General features: G+C 40.1%; 1 long non-coding RNA gene across 1 annotated transcript in view; it reads right to left on the reverse strand.

Annotated features, from left to right (window-relative positions):
* LOC131576341 (uncharacterized) overlaps window positions 1-20,517 on the reverse strand; it is a 155,614-nt gene that overhangs the window by 17,063 nt on the left and 118,034 nt on the right. The gene's annotated exons all lie outside the window — the stretch shown is intronic.

Consider the following 20,517-nt stretch of genomic DNA (forward strand, 5'->3'; position numbering starts at 1 on the left):
CCATGGTTTGAACAACAGGGATTTAAAGGATATCCCTTTGAAAAGCATAATCACCTTTGCAATTTATGAAACAAATCACTATAAAGTAAATTATATTTTCCATCTTCCTTTGAAAGTCTGAGATCATCATTTGAGGTTTTCCTTCCTTTCTTGAAAAAAGCTTAAAGTGGTACATCCTTGTTGCAAGGACATGTGAGAGCTGCCAGATTGCATCACAACAGGGACAGGAATGAGTGAGGAAAGAAGATGGACTGGGGAGCTGCACCAGTCTTTGGTTGTCCTTCACCAACCCTAAGCTTGCTCTTCACAAACAAGGGCAAGTATTAACACCTCCCACTGATAAAGTGCATAGTTTTGGTCAGGATGCACATGTGGAATTTGATCCAGTATGCCATTGACCAATGTCCAGTGATCTGTCCTTTCCTCTTCTTACATGATAAAAAAAATTTGTAGATCAAAATAAGGATTAAATTATGTCACTCTGGTTATCTTAACTTCATGAAAAGGAAAGTGTATCACCACAACAAAATATTTCCCTTTGTTAGTTACTCCTAAAGAATGAAATTAAAATTCCAAAGGCAATTCTCTTCCTCATTTTTCCCTTGCCTGGAAATCCCTGGGAGTACAGAATACAGAAATGCTAAAACCGACTTCTGTGCATCCCTGCAACTACCTCCAAAGTCAATAGGAGTCATGGGTGCACAAGGAACTGACTTCCCCATCAGCACACTGCAATTTTTAACCATTATTAAATTTAAATCTCTCTAGCATCAATATTTATTCCTGCTAAATATGAAGGACGTTTAGGCTTATGAGTCACCAATTCTTTTCCAGTTAGTGCTTGCTCTACAACTTCCACCCCTGAATGGAACTAGAGATTTATACATGATATCAGCACAGAAAGTCAACTGCTAGGAACAGGCAACAACAGAATAACAACTGTGGAGATAAAAGCGTGCATCAGTCAGAGCCTGCGCGCTCCACTGTTGTTTCTCTGCTGTTGGTTTTGCAGCAGGCGTGAGTGGTAAATCTCAAAGAGCGTGAATGAGTACAGCAGGATTTGCTCACAATTTGTTCCATGCAAGGCTGAGGTTGCCATGGGAGACAGGAAGCATTTTTTGGGCACTCCCACAGCAGTGAGCTGTTGCCACTGTGCTAACGAGAGGCAGCACGCTGTGTTTCCTTCTGCAGAAGCCTATGAGCTGACTGGCAAAAATGCCCAGGGTGGATGGTGCTTTCCCCCCACTTTCACTTCTTACTTTGGATGCAGCTCAGGGTCCTGGTAAAGAGGACAGGCTGCCCTTTGCTGTAAGGCTGTAGGTTCAGCCTAGTTTCCAGTGAATGCAAGGTCTGCATAATAAAAACCCACTTTACAAAGTGCCATGGTAGTCGGAAGGCTGGAAAGGAATTACAGAGGCAGCTGAGAGACAGCTGGAATCCAACAGCCAGGTTGTATTTTTTGCTTAAGTTATTTGGTGAGAGATTGCACACAGGGAAAAGACAGCTCTCAGTGTGACCGTAGCACAGATCAGTGTCTGCCAGCCCAAAATGAGGGCCTTTGTTGCTTCAGGAAGGGTGAAGTGACACCATGGAGAAGATATGACAGCCTTCCTGTTTCTCAGGATGAATAATCCATCATAGCACTTCTGTAAGTCTGGGTGGTGATTGCACCAATGTACTGAGAGCCTCTCCTTGATCAGTGAAGATACCTCATTCTGAAAGGTACCTCTGTAATCCTGTTCTGGGACAGCAGAGTGAGAAGTGACTAATCATTGCCTGAAAAGGTAGCAGGTGAAACAGGAGCAGGCAGCTGCAGATGTTACTCATCTCTACTGAAGGACTGGGAAACAGAATTGAAGAATTGCACATAGGAAACAAAGAGGCACACTTTTAGGTAGCTTAAGAAACCACGCTTCTTGTTTCAAAGATCAAACCTTGTAAAGGCACTGTAAAATCTGTGTGGAAAGGTATGGTTCCCCAAGCCAGAGACAGAAATAGAAACCCTACAGCTGCCATAAATCTCTTGCTTCCTAAAGTGGTCCCCAAAGGTAAAGATAAATGCTCACAAACAGGAAACTTCATGTTGCAATTGTCTTTATATAGACAAAGGCATCACTTTTCCAGGTCAAGATAATATGCCTTGAAGAAATAAAGCATTTTCTCCTACTTTATCTTTTCTACAGTCCTCTTCCTTTTCTGTGCTCCTCCCTGAATTGCCAGATATTTTTCTTGCCCGGTAGTTTGGCTTGAGAGACAATGTATTCTCACATCTGCCACTGATAAAACAGGGTATACTTGTCCCCAGGGAATAGCCTTACCTGAGTATGGCAATACATGGAAAATGACAACTGAGTGACATCATTTATTGCTTAGCCCTGACTAGGTTGTCCCATAATGAGTAAGTGCAGAATCCTGCATTTGAGGCTATATAAGTTTTCTGCAGTTTTTCCTCATAACTGTGAGGAGATCATATGCTAACTGTATCCTTCATCTGCAGAACATATTTGTAGATAATATAGGAAAGGAGAGGAATACCAGGTATTTATTATTTAGTATATATCAATCCTAGAAATTAAGCAGAAGGGAGATTGATAAAGTACCTAGGTACTTTAAATCAATTAAGCTTCTCACAGTGAATACACTTAATGAATGAAAACATCCTCAGTGCTAATTAGCATGTCAAATACAAATCAGAACAACAGCAGAAACAGTCCCTTGGAGATAACACATCTACTCAGAGCACACAGATACAAAATTTAAACTTTTGTTTTCTCCATCCCACTCCTTATTTACACCTACATGCCAACAGGGCACTGCATTCTTTTCCTGCAGCTGATACACTCTCAGAAGGTAATGACACTGATATACCAGGTTCTCACTATAATCTCAGTCACATCAGCTCTGGATGTCAGAGAGAACCCTGTTGATCAGCCACTGTGCACCACAGCTGATTTCTTTTTAGTAAATCCTTCATCACAAGTCAAATAAAGGTTTCAGTAAAGAAATATCAGTGAAGAATTTACTTCTAGGTAGAATATTCTGTCTCTGATAAAAAAAAAAAAATTCTTATTTTTCTGAGTTATTCTTTAGTCTATGGACACAACCTAAAAAGCACTTTCTCACTTTGAGGTGGAAAAATCATTCTGAAGTTGCACAGCTGCCACACAAGTCTACGAAGAAAGCTGATGTTGTATCCCTTGCACTTAAGAACCCACCTCATTCAGCAGCCACTGCACTTCCCTTGCCTTATCTGTGCACCTACTTCCCACTGAGATGTGGGAGTTCATGTGAGTTCGAGATGCATCTGGGAAAAAAACCATCTTTCTTCTTTGTGCAACAGATTAGAAGCTTTTTGCTCATCATCGAAGAGAGGTTGTTTCTTCCACTTTACTAACAATAGACCTGGTGGGCTGAAGAGTGCAGTTAATCTGCTCTGACTGCTGCAGCTGTGTGGGAGCACACAGGGGCACAATGCCCTCCTGTAAGGAGATTTTGACTCAGTGAAGCTAAGACTAAAGGTTTAGACAATGCTGATTTAGAAATTTTTGAGGGGTATATTTTTTGTTTTGGGAAATTATCTAAACTGGCACTGAAGGCAGTAGCATGTTTAGTCAGTTAAAGGCATGAGGAGGAGAGTTTGCTTTTCCAGAATCCATTTGAAATCTTGTGCAGATGATACTACAAGAAATAAAGAATCTTCAGAAAACATTTATTTAAATAATCAATATGGTACAACTGAATTGAATGGAAGGACAGTGAAGCCAGCTGAGCTCAAGTGCATTACTGCCCATGAGGCTGCATAAGGACTACTGCCCAGGCTCCTGGGTCAGTCCAGAGAAACTCTTCCCTGTCTCCAAACAAGCAGTGAGAAGAAGGGAACAAACTGCTGTCTCAGGGTGCCTCTCTGTGTTTACTGGACAGGGACCCAGCAGAACGAGCTTGGATAGTCACTTTGGTTAGCTTAAGTTTACATTTTTAGAGTTCATTATAAATAAGGTCTAACTGATATTTTCATAACTTTCTTTTTTTTTCCCCTTCCCTATATCAGGGCCAAAATCTCTTTCTCTCTGTCAACAGGATATGCAGAAATTTTAATGAATCCATTATTGAGCTAATATATTTTTCAATCAAGAAGTCTGTTGCCCAGCAGTGACTAGCCCTACTTCACAGCTTTCCACCAATTCCATAAATTGCATCAAAGTTTCATCATATCCTAATTCAGGTTTTCTCAGAAATATGACTCATCACTGAAGAATGTTCTGGTCATTAAAAAGATTAAGACATAATATTTTCTTACATTTTTGTGGCTGTTTTCTCTTTTGAACAAAAAATATTATAGGAAAGGAAACTTCCCTGCTGATTGCAGTTGCTTAGCTTTCCTGTATTTCTCCTTTTTTGCTTCTACAATTAACTCCAATTCAAAATTTAAAACAAGCTTCTTTACAGAAAACCTTGATGCTGCAAAAATATTTTGCTAAGAAACACCACTGGAAAACCGAAAGGATAAATCTTCCTTTGTCCTTCTTCTACTCAAAGTCAAACAGAGGCAGGAGGATGAGAGAAAGTTGTGAGTAATGATCTATGTGAGCTTTGAAACAAGAACATGCTCTCAGCTGAGGCACTGCTGACCACAAAAAGAAGGAGAAGTGACAGCAGGGACAGTTCCACACTTGCCTGCAGCAGCTGGGTGGCAGGCACAAGCACTGTTATACAGCTTATTTTTCTGAGCACACTGTGGAGCTCACCCACTGTAAGACTTTTCTTTCTTTTGCAACTTGTACTGCTAGTCTTTTCCTCAATAATTCTTTGTCTTTTTTTAAAGGAATCTGATTTATTATCAGAGGATCCCTAACAGCACAAAAATCTCCCCTCAAGCTTTCCCCCCCTTCATGCCAAGTTTTTAGCCTTGCTCCTTTTTCTCCTACTTGTTCCACTGGCTCTCCTCCCATGCCTTGCAGCCAGCACCTTTGAAGAAATACTCAGCCTCCTCCACCTTGCTCGTTCCCCTGGCTGCTCCTCCTGCTATAAAATGGTGCCCATGCACTGAGAGCTGCTCTCCTTCAGTGAACTCTGCTTGTCCTCACATACCCTCAGTACCCTGGGTTTCCCTTCCGTCATCCTTCTCCTGTTGCAGCATTTTCTCTGTGCAAGGAACATGGGTTCAGTTGGTGTATGCAGGTGCCACCAAGCCTGGATGCAAGGCAGGGTGCGATGGAGCATGGACACTGGCTGTGCAGCTTCCATTGACCTGAAGGAGCTTGTCCAGCTGTAACCTTTTCATCAGAATCACTGGTGCTCCATGTGTGATACTGTGGTTCTGTAATGCTCTTGGTCCAGGATCACCACACTGCCTCCTGGGACTCCTGCAAGCCCATTCTTGCTCTACCAGAAATGCCTTTTCCAATCTCCCATCCCTTGCCTCTACCCCACAGGTCCTCACTCACTCCCTCATTGTCACATGGGTTTCCTATTATGTGTCCTTACCTATTCCACTGTCTCCTGCTCTCCCTAATGCCCATTTTCACTCCAAGTGACAGGGGTTTTTTATGTGTTCCTCATGTTACATCTGCTCCAGGTGTAACCCAGCCAGATATGGCAGGGCTCCTGTCTCCTCTCACAGTTGTCTCCTATTTCCACCTCCATGTTTCTGTGCAGTTTTATCCTGTATTCCACTTACAGTCACTTCTCCAGATGGACTTTCCCTAATGCAGCACAGTTGTGGCAACCCTGTGCTCCTCATTCCCTTTTATGTTATTCCCCAGGTGACCTTGGATAATGTTCTCCTTTGTTTCTACGACCCTCTATCTCCACATCCAACCTGCCACCCCTCTCCTAAACTGCTACAGCTTCCCCATTCTCTCCTTGGAAAATTCTGGTCATTTTCTAGGAGTCCAGTTTCCTTACACTGTTCCCGGGCAGTTTGTAACAAAATTAGTGCTTATTTGGGCTTCAGAAAGAAAGAAAAAAATCTTCATTTAACTAATAACGTAAGGAAATAAGGAAAGCTGGGACCTTAATTTTTCTCTCTGTCAGGCTTTTCCAGGACTCTGATTTGTATCCATTTTGACAAGGTTGTTCCTACTGATGCCAAAGAATCTCTTGACATTTCTCTAATGGAAAATTACTGTGCTAAACCCAGACAAGCCCAGTGAATTATCTATTTTTATGCAGTGTCCTAAGCATCTGCGTGAGAAGCGAAAGAGCAGTTGGCACCTCAGTGTCTGTTTAGATGGAAAATATACGAATCCCCTCTTCAATTCCTAAAAGGCAAAGGAAGACACACCTTTATCCTCAAGTGCATTGGACAGCAATAGCACAAGCTTTCTGACTTCATGATCAGACTACACCCTCCCACCCTGGGGATAATACCATTGCTAAAATGTTTTAGCACCAGAAACCTCAACAGCAGGACTCAGCAGTTGCCATCACCTTCATACAGCAACAAAGGAAGAAGAGGTGTTGCCCCCAGTTGCACAGTGGTTTCAGTGATCCTTGTGTGCCCCTTCCAACTCAGGATATTCTATGATTCTATGATTCTTTTTTGCTTTCCAAAGAGAAGACCACTGGCACTTATCCCCTAGGGACTTAGTCTGGGCCTCCATGGATCTCCCATACCCTTTTTTTTTCATTTTCTCATGTGCAACAGCTGTATGCCAAGTTTTAAATCCTTAAGATTAGGGATATCAACAGTACTAGTGCCAAACACTAACAACTCAAGATTAAGGACTCGTTCAACAGTATAACTGAAAAATTTAAGCACTTCCGAGAATTCCAGGTGTTTTGACTTCACATTTTCAACTGAAATTTTTTTTCAGGAACACTGTTCCTGGAGCTGTGAGTCTACAACATTCTTCTAACTTGACTACTGGTGGGAGTTTTTAACGTGAAAGTTTCTCTTTGAAAGGATTAAATTAATCTGGGAAGAACCCCAAGTGTCAGACCAGTCTTCCTTGTCTTAGTGTAAGGCCACCTTTAACCAGGTTGTAAGGGTGTATTTTTCACCCAAGCTGAGGTACGTACAACAAAGATGTCTACATCTAAGCTGATCTCTCATTGGTTTAGGAAATCTAATCTCTGTGGAAAATAAAATCTAGAGAAAAACTGGTACACCCCAACCCCATATTTGTCTTAGGATGCAGTGGATGCGTTTACTGAATTTCCACAGATCAGAGTGGAATTTGAAAGCAAACAAAATAAACAGACAAATAATTAGGTGCAGATACAACCTTGTAGTGTTTAAAACCAAGGAAACCAAATCCCATTCCACCTGTTTAGGTGTATGGAAACTACTTATCTTGCTCCAGTGCAGCTGCTGGAGCTTTGGCTGGTAGAGTTCAGGATGCAGTTTGTCCAGTCAGATGTGGACAATTGCGTGCTGATAAGATGGGCCACACCCTAATCTCCAATGACCAACCAGTTCTCCAAGGTTCTGTAGGGCATATTCTCCAATGTCAAAGCCAACACCATTCCCAAAATCTTTATTTGTTGCTAAGGGTCTTCACATTCCCCCTATATAATTCATGTCACCACTTTGTACTTTTTACCTCAGAGATTTGGTAGCTTTATGCCACAGACTGAAATTTTCCAAGGAAAGCCCACCAGTCCATTCCCAATACATTATGGATACAGGAAACAGAATATATCCTCCAATCATAGCAGTCATTTTCATATTGCAACACTGTGCAATAAAGAAGTATAATTTGACAGAAATTGAGCTATTTTAAAAATTGGTCACTTAAATGCATATATCTTCACCTAATACGAACTGCTAGATCTTCTCTGAAAACCTTTTTTTTTTTTTTCATAGTTGATCTGTGAATATTTTAATTCCAATATGATAAAAACAATTTCTTTCAGCTGAAAATTATGAGAAGCTATTTCCAGCTTCAAATTATTATACAGTGTGTGCTACACTATTACAATAAATATTACAATATTTAAATATTTTTTAAAATCCTATATTTCTGTACTGAAAACATTTTATAAGAAAATTATGAACTACCTAAAAGTCTGTTCAATGACATTTCTAGCAGAGAAGCCAGTACCACAAAGTTGTTTTCAGCAACAGCTTCTGTTCCTTTTAACTTCTTCCTGACTGAGCTGTTCTCAAGCCCTGTACCTTGGACGAAGCTATAACTTCTTCCCTAACTATTGGCACTTTGTGTCTCTCACAAAAGTTATACGAAGTAAGGAAGAATTACTGTCTACAGAAGAATTTGCCATCTTCTTCAAACAGGCATTGTTTAGCCAAGGAAAATTTAAACTAGTGAAAGCAATGCATATATTACTTCTTTTAAACCAATGTGTTTCTTTTTTCATTAAGGGTATGTGTATATAGACACATACAGAGATTTTTATGCATATACAAATAACACATTTTCTTTTAGAGTACTCTGTACTGTGAATATAAAATATGGCCCTAAAATCCTATAGAACTTTTCTGTTATTGACTATAATTTGCTACAATCAGACTGAAATATTTTGTATATAATTCATTGATAATCAATTGGTTTGTCCTTGTCCGTATTTTTGCTCTTTCCAATATTTATCTATGAATTTAGCCATGAGTCAGTTTTGTCCTGATCCTATTTAACTTCCAATAATTTTCCTTTAAACTTGCAACTTCTCAGGTCAACACTGTCTAAATTTATGTCCTATAGGAAGCTATTTACCTGGATATATCAATTTTTTCATTAAAACCACCTCTAACAGTACTAATACTGTCATGTAATGTTAGTACCATCTCTGCATTTGAGGTCATATTTACCCTGAGGTACTGACCCTTTAAATTCTGTCCAATTTGTTTTGGTCACTTCATTTGTTTATTTTTTCAACTCTATAATGAATGAGACCTAGCAAACAGTATCAAAAGGAGATTTTTAAGAAGTACATACTGAGTGTGCCCTCTCCATGAACACTGCCAGTGGAAAGTCACATATAAAAACAAATGGTCTATTTCCAACTGCTTATAAACATTTGGTTCTGTTTTGTGAGAAGGAAGCATAGACATTGCCTGTGAAAATCAACTAAAGTTCTACAAACACAAGATTTCCAGAATCAGGTACATATGCTCTAGACTGATACTTGGAACATTAAATAGAAATACTCCATAAATTTGACTGTATCTCTTTAGTTTGAACAATCCAGTTGGATTATGCATTAAAATTGCAACACAGATTAAAAAGGAGAATTAATCAGAAAGCTGCTCTGTTTTTCATAGTACTAAAACCATTCAATTTTTTTGTTTTTCCTTAGCTTTTTATTCTGAGGCATGCTGGGCATTGTTTTTTATGGAAAATTGGATTAGGTCTATGTTTAGGAACTCATTAAACATGGCTAAATAAAAAAAAAAATGCACATACTCTCCTTGAAATCAATGGGCCTGCTTCTAAAATTAAAGTTAAGCATCTGCTTAAGTATTTCTTGGCCTGGGTCTGCAATCCATACACAGATGGACTAACAGTGGTAGTGAGTTTCAAGATGTCATAATGACAAAAAAGCCTCCATTAGATCGTTAATCTATCTAGATATTTATATGGCATCCATCTCCATAAAAACTGCAGTACCTATCTCAGTGCAGCCAGGAGTGAGGTCATATAATTCCCCTGAATCCAGCCTAATTACTGGCTCTTCATTGCTGGCCTTCCAGGGCAGGTAGCTGTGCCACCCTGAATAATTACATGAGCACTCTGCATCCGCTGCTCCTGGCTGCTCACAACAACCTCACTGACTTTGCACTGAGGGAAAAGGAGAATTTGTCAAAGACAAATGTGCTGCTCAGCCTAAGGACAGCTTCCAGACAAGGGACAGCCCGAAGGAACTGGCGACAAGACCTTCTTAAACCACTCCATCCATAAAAGGCTGCCTCCTTCATGCCACCTCCCTCCAAAATTATGAACGTGTTTCCTGTAAAGCTCCCCCTCTTCCTACCCTTAAGATCTGTTGACTATAAATTATCCCATAGTTCACTAGTTAGCTGGCTTCACATTCATAACACAACAAATATTTCCCCTCCAGCATCTAGTCATGCAGGCTCCATGTGGTATAATTCCTGAAATAAAGCAGTGATCTTCGAGACAGAAGTTGCTTTCCACTCCACAAAGGAGAAAGGTTTGTTAATCATACAACTATTTAAAAGTCACTCCCAAGATGTGCACCTGAGCTCAGAGTCTGTAATTTATAATCTACCCACCCACACACGTGCACTGCAATCAGATCGCTGTTCCCACAGAAAATAAACATGCTGAAACACAAGTCCCAGAACTGTTCCAAGAAGTGATAAAGCATTTAAAAGATACAGGATGATTTCATAACATCTCTTGGTAGCAGAGGGCAGGGGCAAATGTACTCTCACCTGCTGTGGAGTGTTAGTTCAAATGTACAGACATAAGGAGAGAGAGTTTCCTTTGATCTCATCTTTACAAATCAGGCCTTGATATGATGGTAAAGTTCCCAATGCCAAAAGATGAGTGGTTCAAAAAACTCTCTTAGGGAAAGGATAGAGAGCTACTCAAAAAACTCTCCTCAATGTGTCATTTTCCCATCATACAGTGCCTCTAACATCAAGTAAACCTACTTGGGGGTGGGGAGGAACTGACTGCAAACAAACCAGTAAACACAGATTTTGGTAGAACACTCTAACAAGAAACTCAAAATAAAATAGTGTCTTTTAAAACATTCTCAGTGCCTACAGTAGAATGACTGAAGGGCTTTGTGGCAGCCACGGAACATGATCATTTATAATCATGTTATTCCACATAAACTTATTTGTCATGGAACCACACCTCCCAGGAGGCAGTAGTTATTTCCTTGGAAGACTGTGGTTCATCAGGTAACAGCCAGTTACATAATGTACATCTAGTTCAACTTTTTACCTTTGTTTAGTATGAAGACAAGTGTTGATACACATGCATTTTTCAAAATGTAATTATTCAATTTTTTCAACTAATTTCAAAAAAGACAGCAGCAAATTCCTGTTGGCATTCTAGCATGTGTCCTCACCAAAATAAATGTGAACTTGAGTGTCCTTTAGTAGGGCAGATAGCTCAAAAGGTTCCTGGCACTGGAGTACCTACACACCTCATAAATATTAATGGAGTTATCCTTCCAACTTTTCTGTGAGTCTTTATTACCCCCATTTTGCAAACTGAGAATTGAATTTCAAAGTCACTTGCCCAAGGCAATACAGGAGTTTTGTACTGGTGCCAGGATGAAGCCCAAATTTCTGGAGTCCTGATCCAAAGTGTGTTTTTCTACCCTCTCCTGACAGACACAAATGAAACTTTTGTACCTCAGTATTTTCTGCTTCTAAGTTATTGCCTCCTACTTGTGATCATAAAGCATGCCAAAGTGAGCTCTTGTTTTCAGGTAAGACATAGCACCTCCATACAAGGGGGCCAGGATTTAATTTGCAGTCTTTCTCTCTCCTTGGCTGTCAGGAAGCACAGCCCCTGAAGAAAAAAGGAGTGCTGTGTGTTGCACAACCTGTAGTGATTGCTCTGGATGATTAAGAAGTGGTATTAATACATTCCATGGATGAACTATCCAATCTTCCTTAGCCTGAGGGATAGAAACTAAAATCCTGGGCCTAGATGGAGAATTCAAGAGACCTGAACAGAATCCCTGGAGAACAAAATAATTTGTTTTCCATTACTTTGAGTACACTGGTCAAATACGCAAAAGCATGCCAAATGTCTTGTAAATAGGAAAAATAAGCAAATATCACCCAAACAGCCTTTCATACCTGATGTTTTCAGATTGTTTCGGTTCACATCTCTGAAATTTTGCCCTGAATTCACTGCACTCAGAGACGCACATCAAAGCCTACACAGAACTGTTGTCCTTATTTCAAGACCAAATAGTCTGATTTTCCTCCTGTACCGTAATTATGGCTGGATTTGCTGAAAATTTATTCCAGAATTCAGGAATGTTAACTTACCCAGAAAAAGGTTGAAATTTGTCATTCTAGGCACAATCAGAAACATGAGCTAGAAGAATTTACAGATCTTCAAGGTGACATCTCAGTCCCTCACGCTGCTGAGGGGCTGTTAAGCATCTAACGCACAAAATAGTAAAATATTTATGTCAATATTTTACAACACAATGATAAATTATGTATTTAAGACCCCTTAAGCTGAATATGCACATCTTAATCATAAACTGGTGGTTTAGCAAATATTGCAGTGATTGATACCGAGATTTAAAAGCAACGTTCCATAGTTCTCACTTTTGGAAGCAGGGGGCTCATGATGCAAATCAGATGCATTTGAGAGCAGAACCAGCCTAAAATATCTGCAGTGTTGTCTAGCCTTCATCCTGTAGATATTTATCCCCACTGTCCTCATCACATTTTTAAAAAAAGTCTTCATGCTCTTGTGACTTCCAAGTCCATGACTTCTTCTGTCTCACCTGCATTTGAAATATCTCCTAAATTAACTTTATTAAGTGTTTCTAGTCAAATGGAATAGAACTTTCTTTTCCCCCATGGCTTTGAAGCTGTTAAGAGGTAAGAAATCCTTCAGCATTTCGTGGCTTTTTCCACCAGTACATCCAGGTATTCAGACACAAATATCTTGATACCACTTGGCTGATGTTCAGAGAAAATTTTCTACTCTGGGTTTCAGTGTGGCCCTTTACAATGATGGAAACCATCTGTTAAGCTAGGGTGTAGAATGAATAATCTTCAGAATTTGAGGATACTTTTGTCCTTGAACACTATTTGGTTTCAGGTCCTCAGTCTGGTAGTTTTAAATCACCCTTAGGAAAAAAATAACCACAGTTAGAATTAAACTTCATACACACTTTGAACTCATATAGAAACTGGGAATGTTCCTTCACACCAACATTAGACAGAGTCTGTAGGGCACAATCTCCTCCATAATGCTTAGGTCATGTGGGGATATTTCTTTGTATACTTATTAATTAAGGTGTCATGAATTAATTAGGCACAATGCCACTAAAAAAGCTATGATAAGCAGTGCATCTTATATGCTAATAGTATGGGTGTCTCTTACATAAGTGAATCATCCCTATTTCCCAAATCAGCAATTCTGCTGTGCCCTGTGGGTGAATGTCTTTCATAGAAATTATTCCCAGAACTTCTTTAAGAACATCTGAGACAGCACTGTAACACCACTAATTTATCTTTCCACACCTATGTTGGAGCCCGTTTGGCCAAGAGTTTTTACTCACGTCTCCACCCCAGGTGTGAGGTCCTACTCCTACCTTTCAACTGTCTTTGGGATCATGGCCCTATCACAGCTCCCTGAAACCACTGCTCCTGATGGAGGCTTTGTACCTAGGTCCAAAGGGCAGTGCTCTGCTCTCAGAGCAACCTCCCTGTTTTCTGAAAGACTACCCAGGAACAGGCACAACTTGAAATGAACCAGAGTACCCATTCTTTTCAAAGCTGAGTTTTCTGAGGAGATGAAATTGCAAGCTGTGATGATAAAAAAAAGCAATTCAACTTCTAAGAAAGTTACATACTAAAGAAAACCACATCTGAGTGAAAGAAAAATGCTGAAAATGTGATAAGGTTAAATAAAGAAGGTTAAACTGTCAAGCCATGCTAGATATTTCAAGGACTAAAAATGGCACCTGTAACTAAAACATCCTGGCAGGACAAAGCATCCTCTGGTTCCAGGGTACAGGCACCACCTGGGCAGCAAGTGCTCAGCAGCTCTGAAAATCAAGGCAGTTATTGATGCACATAGATGAGGTTGCCTCAGTCCTGAAAGGTTTGCCTTGTTTGGGATTTTGCCAGTTTGTTTTCTTGTCCTTTTTTTCCCTAAGGATTTAATGAAATGATAATGAGTTAAAAAATTACCATGTCTCATCTGCTGTCCTGCTATTCTATGCTGTCTCCAGGTCCAGATGAGTTGACTTACTCCTCTCTCAGGGAGAGGCAGGTTCCTTTGTGCTACCTGATGTCATGTATTATCAGCACTTCCTTTCATTGCAAGGCACCTGTGGACATCTACAGTATGAGCACATGTGACCTGAGGCATTTTGGCAAACCTATATGGAAAAAAGTAGGCATCTTTGTATTATGAAGTACCATAGCAGTTTAAAAAATCTGTATATCACTCTGGGAATCTGCCTCAATTGGAACTTAAGCAAGTAAGTAACTTTTCAGGTCTCATTCAAAATGTTTTGCCTGAGATTGCACAGAAGAGCTACCAAAGTGAACCCTAAGCAGCTCAAATTACAGATAAACCTCTGCCACTAACACATCCTTTCCTCATTTATAGCTAATTTAATCTCTCTACCTGGACTCTGCTCAGCTAGGATTGACAGCAGTGTAAATCACTGCAATAATGCCACTCCAGAAGACGCTAAAAGTACATTTTTACTTTCCCTAGTAATACATCAAAGAAGAAAGACAGAAGAGACAAAAGACATTATTAGGATTGACTTCACCTGCTTTGCTTAAAAAGCATCTGCAGCAAAGTAAGATGGGCTAAAACATTGAAGAAAGAGCAAAAATAGGTTGCAGTCCTCTAAACTCAGAATCAGAGGGGTCTGCAGGCATCTTTATTGATTTAAACGAGTTTTGTATCAATCCTGTACTGTATGGTTAAGAGATTCTGGGCAGGGTGAGCTGTCAAGGAAAGGATGTAGTTAAAATTACATTTTGTCAAAAAAGGGAAAAGAAGATTTCCAAAGTACAGAGTGTCTTTGGTGTTACCAGGATGCTTTCTGATCCCCACTGTTCCTGCTGTGCTTTAATTCTTTTGTTACTACGACCACAAACACCTTCCGGGACAGGAAATCCAGTGTCTCTGGAAGTAATTATCTTTACACACAATAGACACAGAAAGCATTGTCATCACCTGAGAAGCTCATATAGCTAAAAGGTTTGTATGTAGATACACTTGGGCTAACAGTGGAGGGTGAAGTAGGCTAACAAAAGAGCTAAGAGAGTGAAAAATGTAGATACTTTTATAAACAACATATTTTCTTATTTGGGGGGTTTTCATTAAATTATAATTCTAGTATTCTAAGTTAAAGATCAGCTGGATCCAGCCAAGTTCACACACGGCAGCAAGGCAGGGCAAGGGCAGAATCCAGGAATCCTGCCTGCTCTGTTCAAGAGTGGTTAGTCAGACCCTTGGTTCTTCCATAACATTTTCCACACCCTAACTTTTAAAACACCATTTTAACAAAAGCCATGGAACACTGTTTAGGAGAAGAAAGTAGCTAAGTCATGTCAAAGATCAGTGTCAGAGTAAAATATAATCCAAAATCATGTCCTTCATTGCTTCTGACTGTGCCATTTCATAGTAGCAAAACAAAGCAAAGTAGCAAAAAAGATGTATTTAAGTTACAAGATCATAAAATTAAGGAAAACACAAACATGCTAATTAGTAAATGACCCAGTTCCAGTTTTTGCTTCTCAGACTACTGCTAGCCATTACCTTAAAGCTTGAATGAGAGATCTGTCTGATAGTAAATTGTCACCCAATAGGAATAAGTATTTTGCGTCTCTGTTCAGATTATTCTTTAACAGCATGTACGTTCCTCAAATCTGAATTGCCTTTGGGTCTTTTACTCTCCTGGTCTCGTCTTCTGAAGCATCAACTGGGTCCTCAATGAACGATTGCAAGGACATAAAGCCTGTCTCCATGTACCCTTCTGCTAAGAGTTTGTAGGAGATAAAACCCACAACCAGACATGCATCTGTGTGTGTGAGTGATCCACATAACCAGAGGTTCAAATTTAGAGTCCTCTTTAGAAATGGAGTCCTCTCAAGGGAGATGGTTGAGATTTGGCCAAAGAAAAGCATTGATATAAAGATAGCAGAACCTAAATATTAGTCAAAAAACAGCTGGTTAAAACACAGGTCTGAAAGTGAGGACCCTGCTCTCTCACAGAGTTGAATTCTTAAAGTGCACATATGGGAAGATAGCTTTGGTGGATGCCCTCCTTAGTTTTGGAATTATTATGCCCTCAGATTGTTACCAGACTGGCAGCTTTGGGAGAATACAATCTCCTGGGACATCTGAGGGTTTGGATGTCAGCACTACTAAAGCAAAGCAGAGGTCCTTAAAAGTGAACTTTGTACAGAGATCTTGATGGCAACCTGACAGAGGAGACCATTCTCCAGGGCTAAGAGGAAACTGGGAGCATAGAAACCCTGAAAGCATGACCAAAGTTCATCTTACATATGCTTTTCTTTTTCGACCATAATATTTCTGTTCTTTAAAATATGAAAAGTGTTGTTTTGGTTTTTAACTTCATAGTTCATAAAAAATATATTAGTTATATTTTTGTTTGGAAATAGCAAAGGTTTTCCTCCTCCTCAACTCTTACTCATGACCAGGACTATTCTATGATTCTAATCATAGAATAAGGGGATCAGGATAGTTTGGGTTAAAAGGGGCTTTAAAGATCACCCAAACCTCCTGTCATGTCCAGGGATACCTTTCAATCGACCAAGTTGCTCAAAAACCCATCCAGCCTGGCCTTCACATATTCAGGAATGGGGCATCCACAACAGGTCTGGACAACCTGTTCCAGTGTCTTATCACCCTCACAGTGAAGAATTTCTTCTTTATATCCGATCTAAATCCACCCACTTCCAGTTTAAAGCTACTCCCCTTTTGTTCTATTACTACCTGCCTTTGTAAAACAATTTCCTCTCCAAGCTTTCTTGTAGCCCCCTTTAGGTACTGGAAGGCTGGTCTAAGGGCTCTCCCGAGCCTTCCCTTCCCCAGGCTGAAAAGCCCCAACTCTTTCAGTCTGTCTTCATAGGAAAGGTGTTCCAGCCCTCTGATCATCTTCATGACCCTCCTCTGTGCTTGCTCTGGCAGGCCCAGCAGGTCCAATGTTCTTCTGCTGGGGGCCCCAGAACTGGCACAGCACTCTCAGTGTGGTCTCAGCAGAGCACAGGAGAAAGGAGAATCATCTACCTTGACCTGCTGCCCACACTGGTTTTGATGCAGCCCAGGACAGTGCTGGCTTTCTGGGCTGCCAGAGGACATTGCCAGGTCATGTTGGACTTTTCATCAGCCAAGACCCTCAATCCCTTCTCCTCAGGGCTACTCTCAGTCTATTTTCCACTCTGCCTGTATTTGTGCTTGGGATTGCCCTGACCCAGGGGCAGGACTTTTCACTTGGCCTTGCTGAACTTCATGAGCTTCCCAGGTCCCACCTCTCAAGCCTGTCCAGGTCCCTCTGGATGGTGCCCCTTCCCTCTGGCCTCTTGATTGCACCACACAGCTGGGTGACATCAACAGACTTGCTGAGGGTGCACTTGATCCCAGACTACATCACCAACAAAGATGTAAAACAGCTCTGGTCCCAGTACTGATCCCAAGGAATGTCACCTTTCTACTCTTGCACCTCAAGCCATTGGCTTAGAATTTGATTGCAACTACCCAGTCAAATCCTTATCTACCAAGTGATCCATCCATCAAATCCATGTCCTTCCAGTTTAGAGACAAGAATTTTTTTGTGAGACAGCATCAAAACTTTGCACAAGCCCAGGTATGTTACACTAAGTTATTAATTTAGTAGATTGACCCTGTGACATCTATTTTTTTCTGTGATAAACTGAGCAAACATGAGGTCACTGCAAGGGCTTGGAAACTGCAGCATGATAATGGAGTGGCAAAGTGGCTGAAGTACAGAGAAACTTTTAGAAAATCAGTCCAAGACAGTCAGCTTCAGTGCTAGTACCAGTTTTCACCTTTGAACAATACTCGTTACAGAGATCTACTACTAACTCAAAAAAAGCCTGAGACAAAAATCCCTGAAAGCACATAGGATGGAGGAATCTCTGCATACTTACTGTTTGTACTCTCTTTTCTAGCTTATACTCTTCCTTTTTTCTCCTATCCAACCTCAGAGACAGGATGCTGGGCTGTAAAGCCCTTTGGGCTGACCCTGTACAGACCCTCTGATGGCCTTTTACTTATGCTACGTTTCAGAGGAAGTGATTTCCTCTTATTGCCAAACATTGTCAACAAACAGCTCCAAACCCCTCCATAGCCATTTTCAACAGAGTCAACCTTAGCACTTGCATTCAAGGATTAGTCACAGGCAGCTGGAGTGAAAACAAAGCAAATGTAAACAGGTAATGCTTTTGCCAGAAGTATGCAAGAGCCTGTGTGGGAAAGAATATGATATAAGAGCTTGTGTGATCGTACATTCTTTTATTAAAATAAAACCTTTCACAACAATTCCTTACATGATTCTTTTCCCTGAAGTATCACCATTCATTAAACAAAGCTTGCCTGTGCAATTATCAAATATGTAAGGCTTGTGATAGCCAGTAGATCCCTCTATGGGTATATTTCAAATTGCTGGTGTTTAATTATTAACTGACTCCATTATGTTTTCTTTCGATACATGTTCTTTATTTCAGAAATACATCCTGCAGTATTAAACGGAAAGATAAGCTCAGTCATGAGTCTGAGGAGTAATACAAAAATCAGTTTATGTAGGTTTTCTCACTTCCTGTTTTTTAGTTTTCCCAAATTATTTCCAATAGAGAGAAAGGACTGAAAATTCACTATGGAAATTTACACGGGGTTTTGTGGCTGAAGGTAGCTCTTCGCCTACTGCTTTTCATCCCTGGCTTAGTGAGATTGCAAGTATGAAACAAAAAGTGCTGTGGCATGAAGGTTTAAAGAAAACAGCACCCTGGAACTGACTGCTACCATAGATATGGACAAAGTATTTTCTAATTTAGAGGGTGTCCTTTAGGCAGTTGTTGTACATCAGGTGACCACTTCATAAAATGCACAAGTCTGATAAACAGGAATGACAAGGAACTGTTTCATTAGGTGTCAAAAGGGTTTGTCCTGCCATTGCTAAATCAGGCTGTTTTGGCTCAAATTATGATGAACAAAGAGACACTGGCACTGTTCACAAAACCATCCCTCTGGGGAAGGATCCTGTTTTGGCATTTCCACAGCAGGGTAGCCCACTGCAATGCAGAAGGGACATGTTCACTCTGCTCAGTTTACCTGAGCCAAAGGCTTCTTCTTTCTCAGAAGAGGTAATGACTGGAGAAGTTCACCACTTTTTCTGAAGTGGTGCTCTTTTGTGGTTAAAAAGTCACAAGAAGAGCTGCTGGAACCCAGCAGTGCTCTTTTCTACACAAGAGTCCCAAGGGCAGGCTGTGATTCTGTCTTGAATGTAAGCATAAATGTATATAACTGTAAATGAATACTTAAATATTGAAATAAAACTGAAAGCCCTTCAGTGGGGGTGGAAGATAAAGCATTAACCCAAAATACCTATGGTCCACCACTGTTCACCCACAAAATGAGGTATCAGGTTTAAGATCTATGCTTTATTTGAGGTTAAAATATCTAAACCCCTTCAAAATATTTTAAGTGAGGGCTTTAAAGAAAAATAGAGATATTCTGTGTGAGTCTTTTGCTAGATTCCTTCACAAAATTATTCTTCCAGAAAAAGCAAAATATTTCTATACAGTCCCTGATTGTTTTACCAAGCATTTTAAAAAAAAACCAAACAAAAATCAAACAGGTTTAGGTAAACCTAGAATTTTGGCTTATTCCTGGTGTGAAGCTTCTTGGGAGAGGACTATACCATGAAAAACTATAAGGAGTAAAATTTTCACTTTCTCTATATCTTTTGTCCCAGCAATCCAACATGCACAGATATTCCCATGTAGTCCAGGTGTGTGCTGAAGTAGAAAACTTGCAGACCAAGCACTTGGACTCTGGAGCTGACAGATACCTCAAGATGAACATGGAATGGCTCTATTCCATCTTGAGGAAACTTTCTAGGTGACAGAAACATTCAGTCCAAAGAAAGAAAACTTGTGCTTAATGGTGCATAAAATCTGTACATACCTATCTTAGCACATGAGTTTTCTAAATGTGGAAGAAAGGCAGCTAAGAAATCTCAGTTCCACAGACCAATACCTTCTCATCAGTGAAATAGAATGTCTTTTCTTTAGTATTGAAAATAGTTTTTCCAGACTATCTCCCTCCTTTCTCAAAAAATTCAAAGAATTTCTCACATGCTGGAAGATGCAATGTTTCCCCATTCCTTTTGCCTTATGGAGTTTCTAATTCCAAATTAAATATATATAAATTCTAAAAGAACATTTAACCATTGGCTTATCCTCAGAACAAAAAGGCCTCTCTCTAAAGCAACTTGCATGAAATCTCTTGACTCAACAAGTTAACTAACTTTCTTTTGCCTAACCTAACATTTTAGTGCTTGGCAATGATCCAGAGCTTCTGATTAAGGAAAAATATGCTGAGGGGACAGATTTTGAAGGTGCTGAGCACCCACAGAACATGCTGATTTACGCTGAAGTTGCATATTCTGGGCCCCTGGATCATCCTGTCCCATGACGTCTTCAACTCACTTTATCTTGGTGTAATAGAATATCACTTTCACTTGTTTTTATTTTACTTTCTTGAACAATTTAATTCCGCAGAACAGTGATGTTTATCTCTTTCTGAGCTGCAGAACAGTGTTTTCATTTGAAAAATCAAGTACTTCTACACCTGCTTCTCCAAACAGAGCCATTGC

The sequence above is a fragment of the Poecile atricapillus genome, chromosome 2, assembly GCF_030490865.1.
Source record: "Poecile atricapillus isolate bPoeAtr1 chromosome 2, bPoeAtr1.hap1, whole genome shotgun sequence".
Classification (NCBI taxonomy): Eukaryota; Metazoa; Chordata; class Aves; order Passeriformes; family Paridae; genus Poecile; species Poecile atricapillus.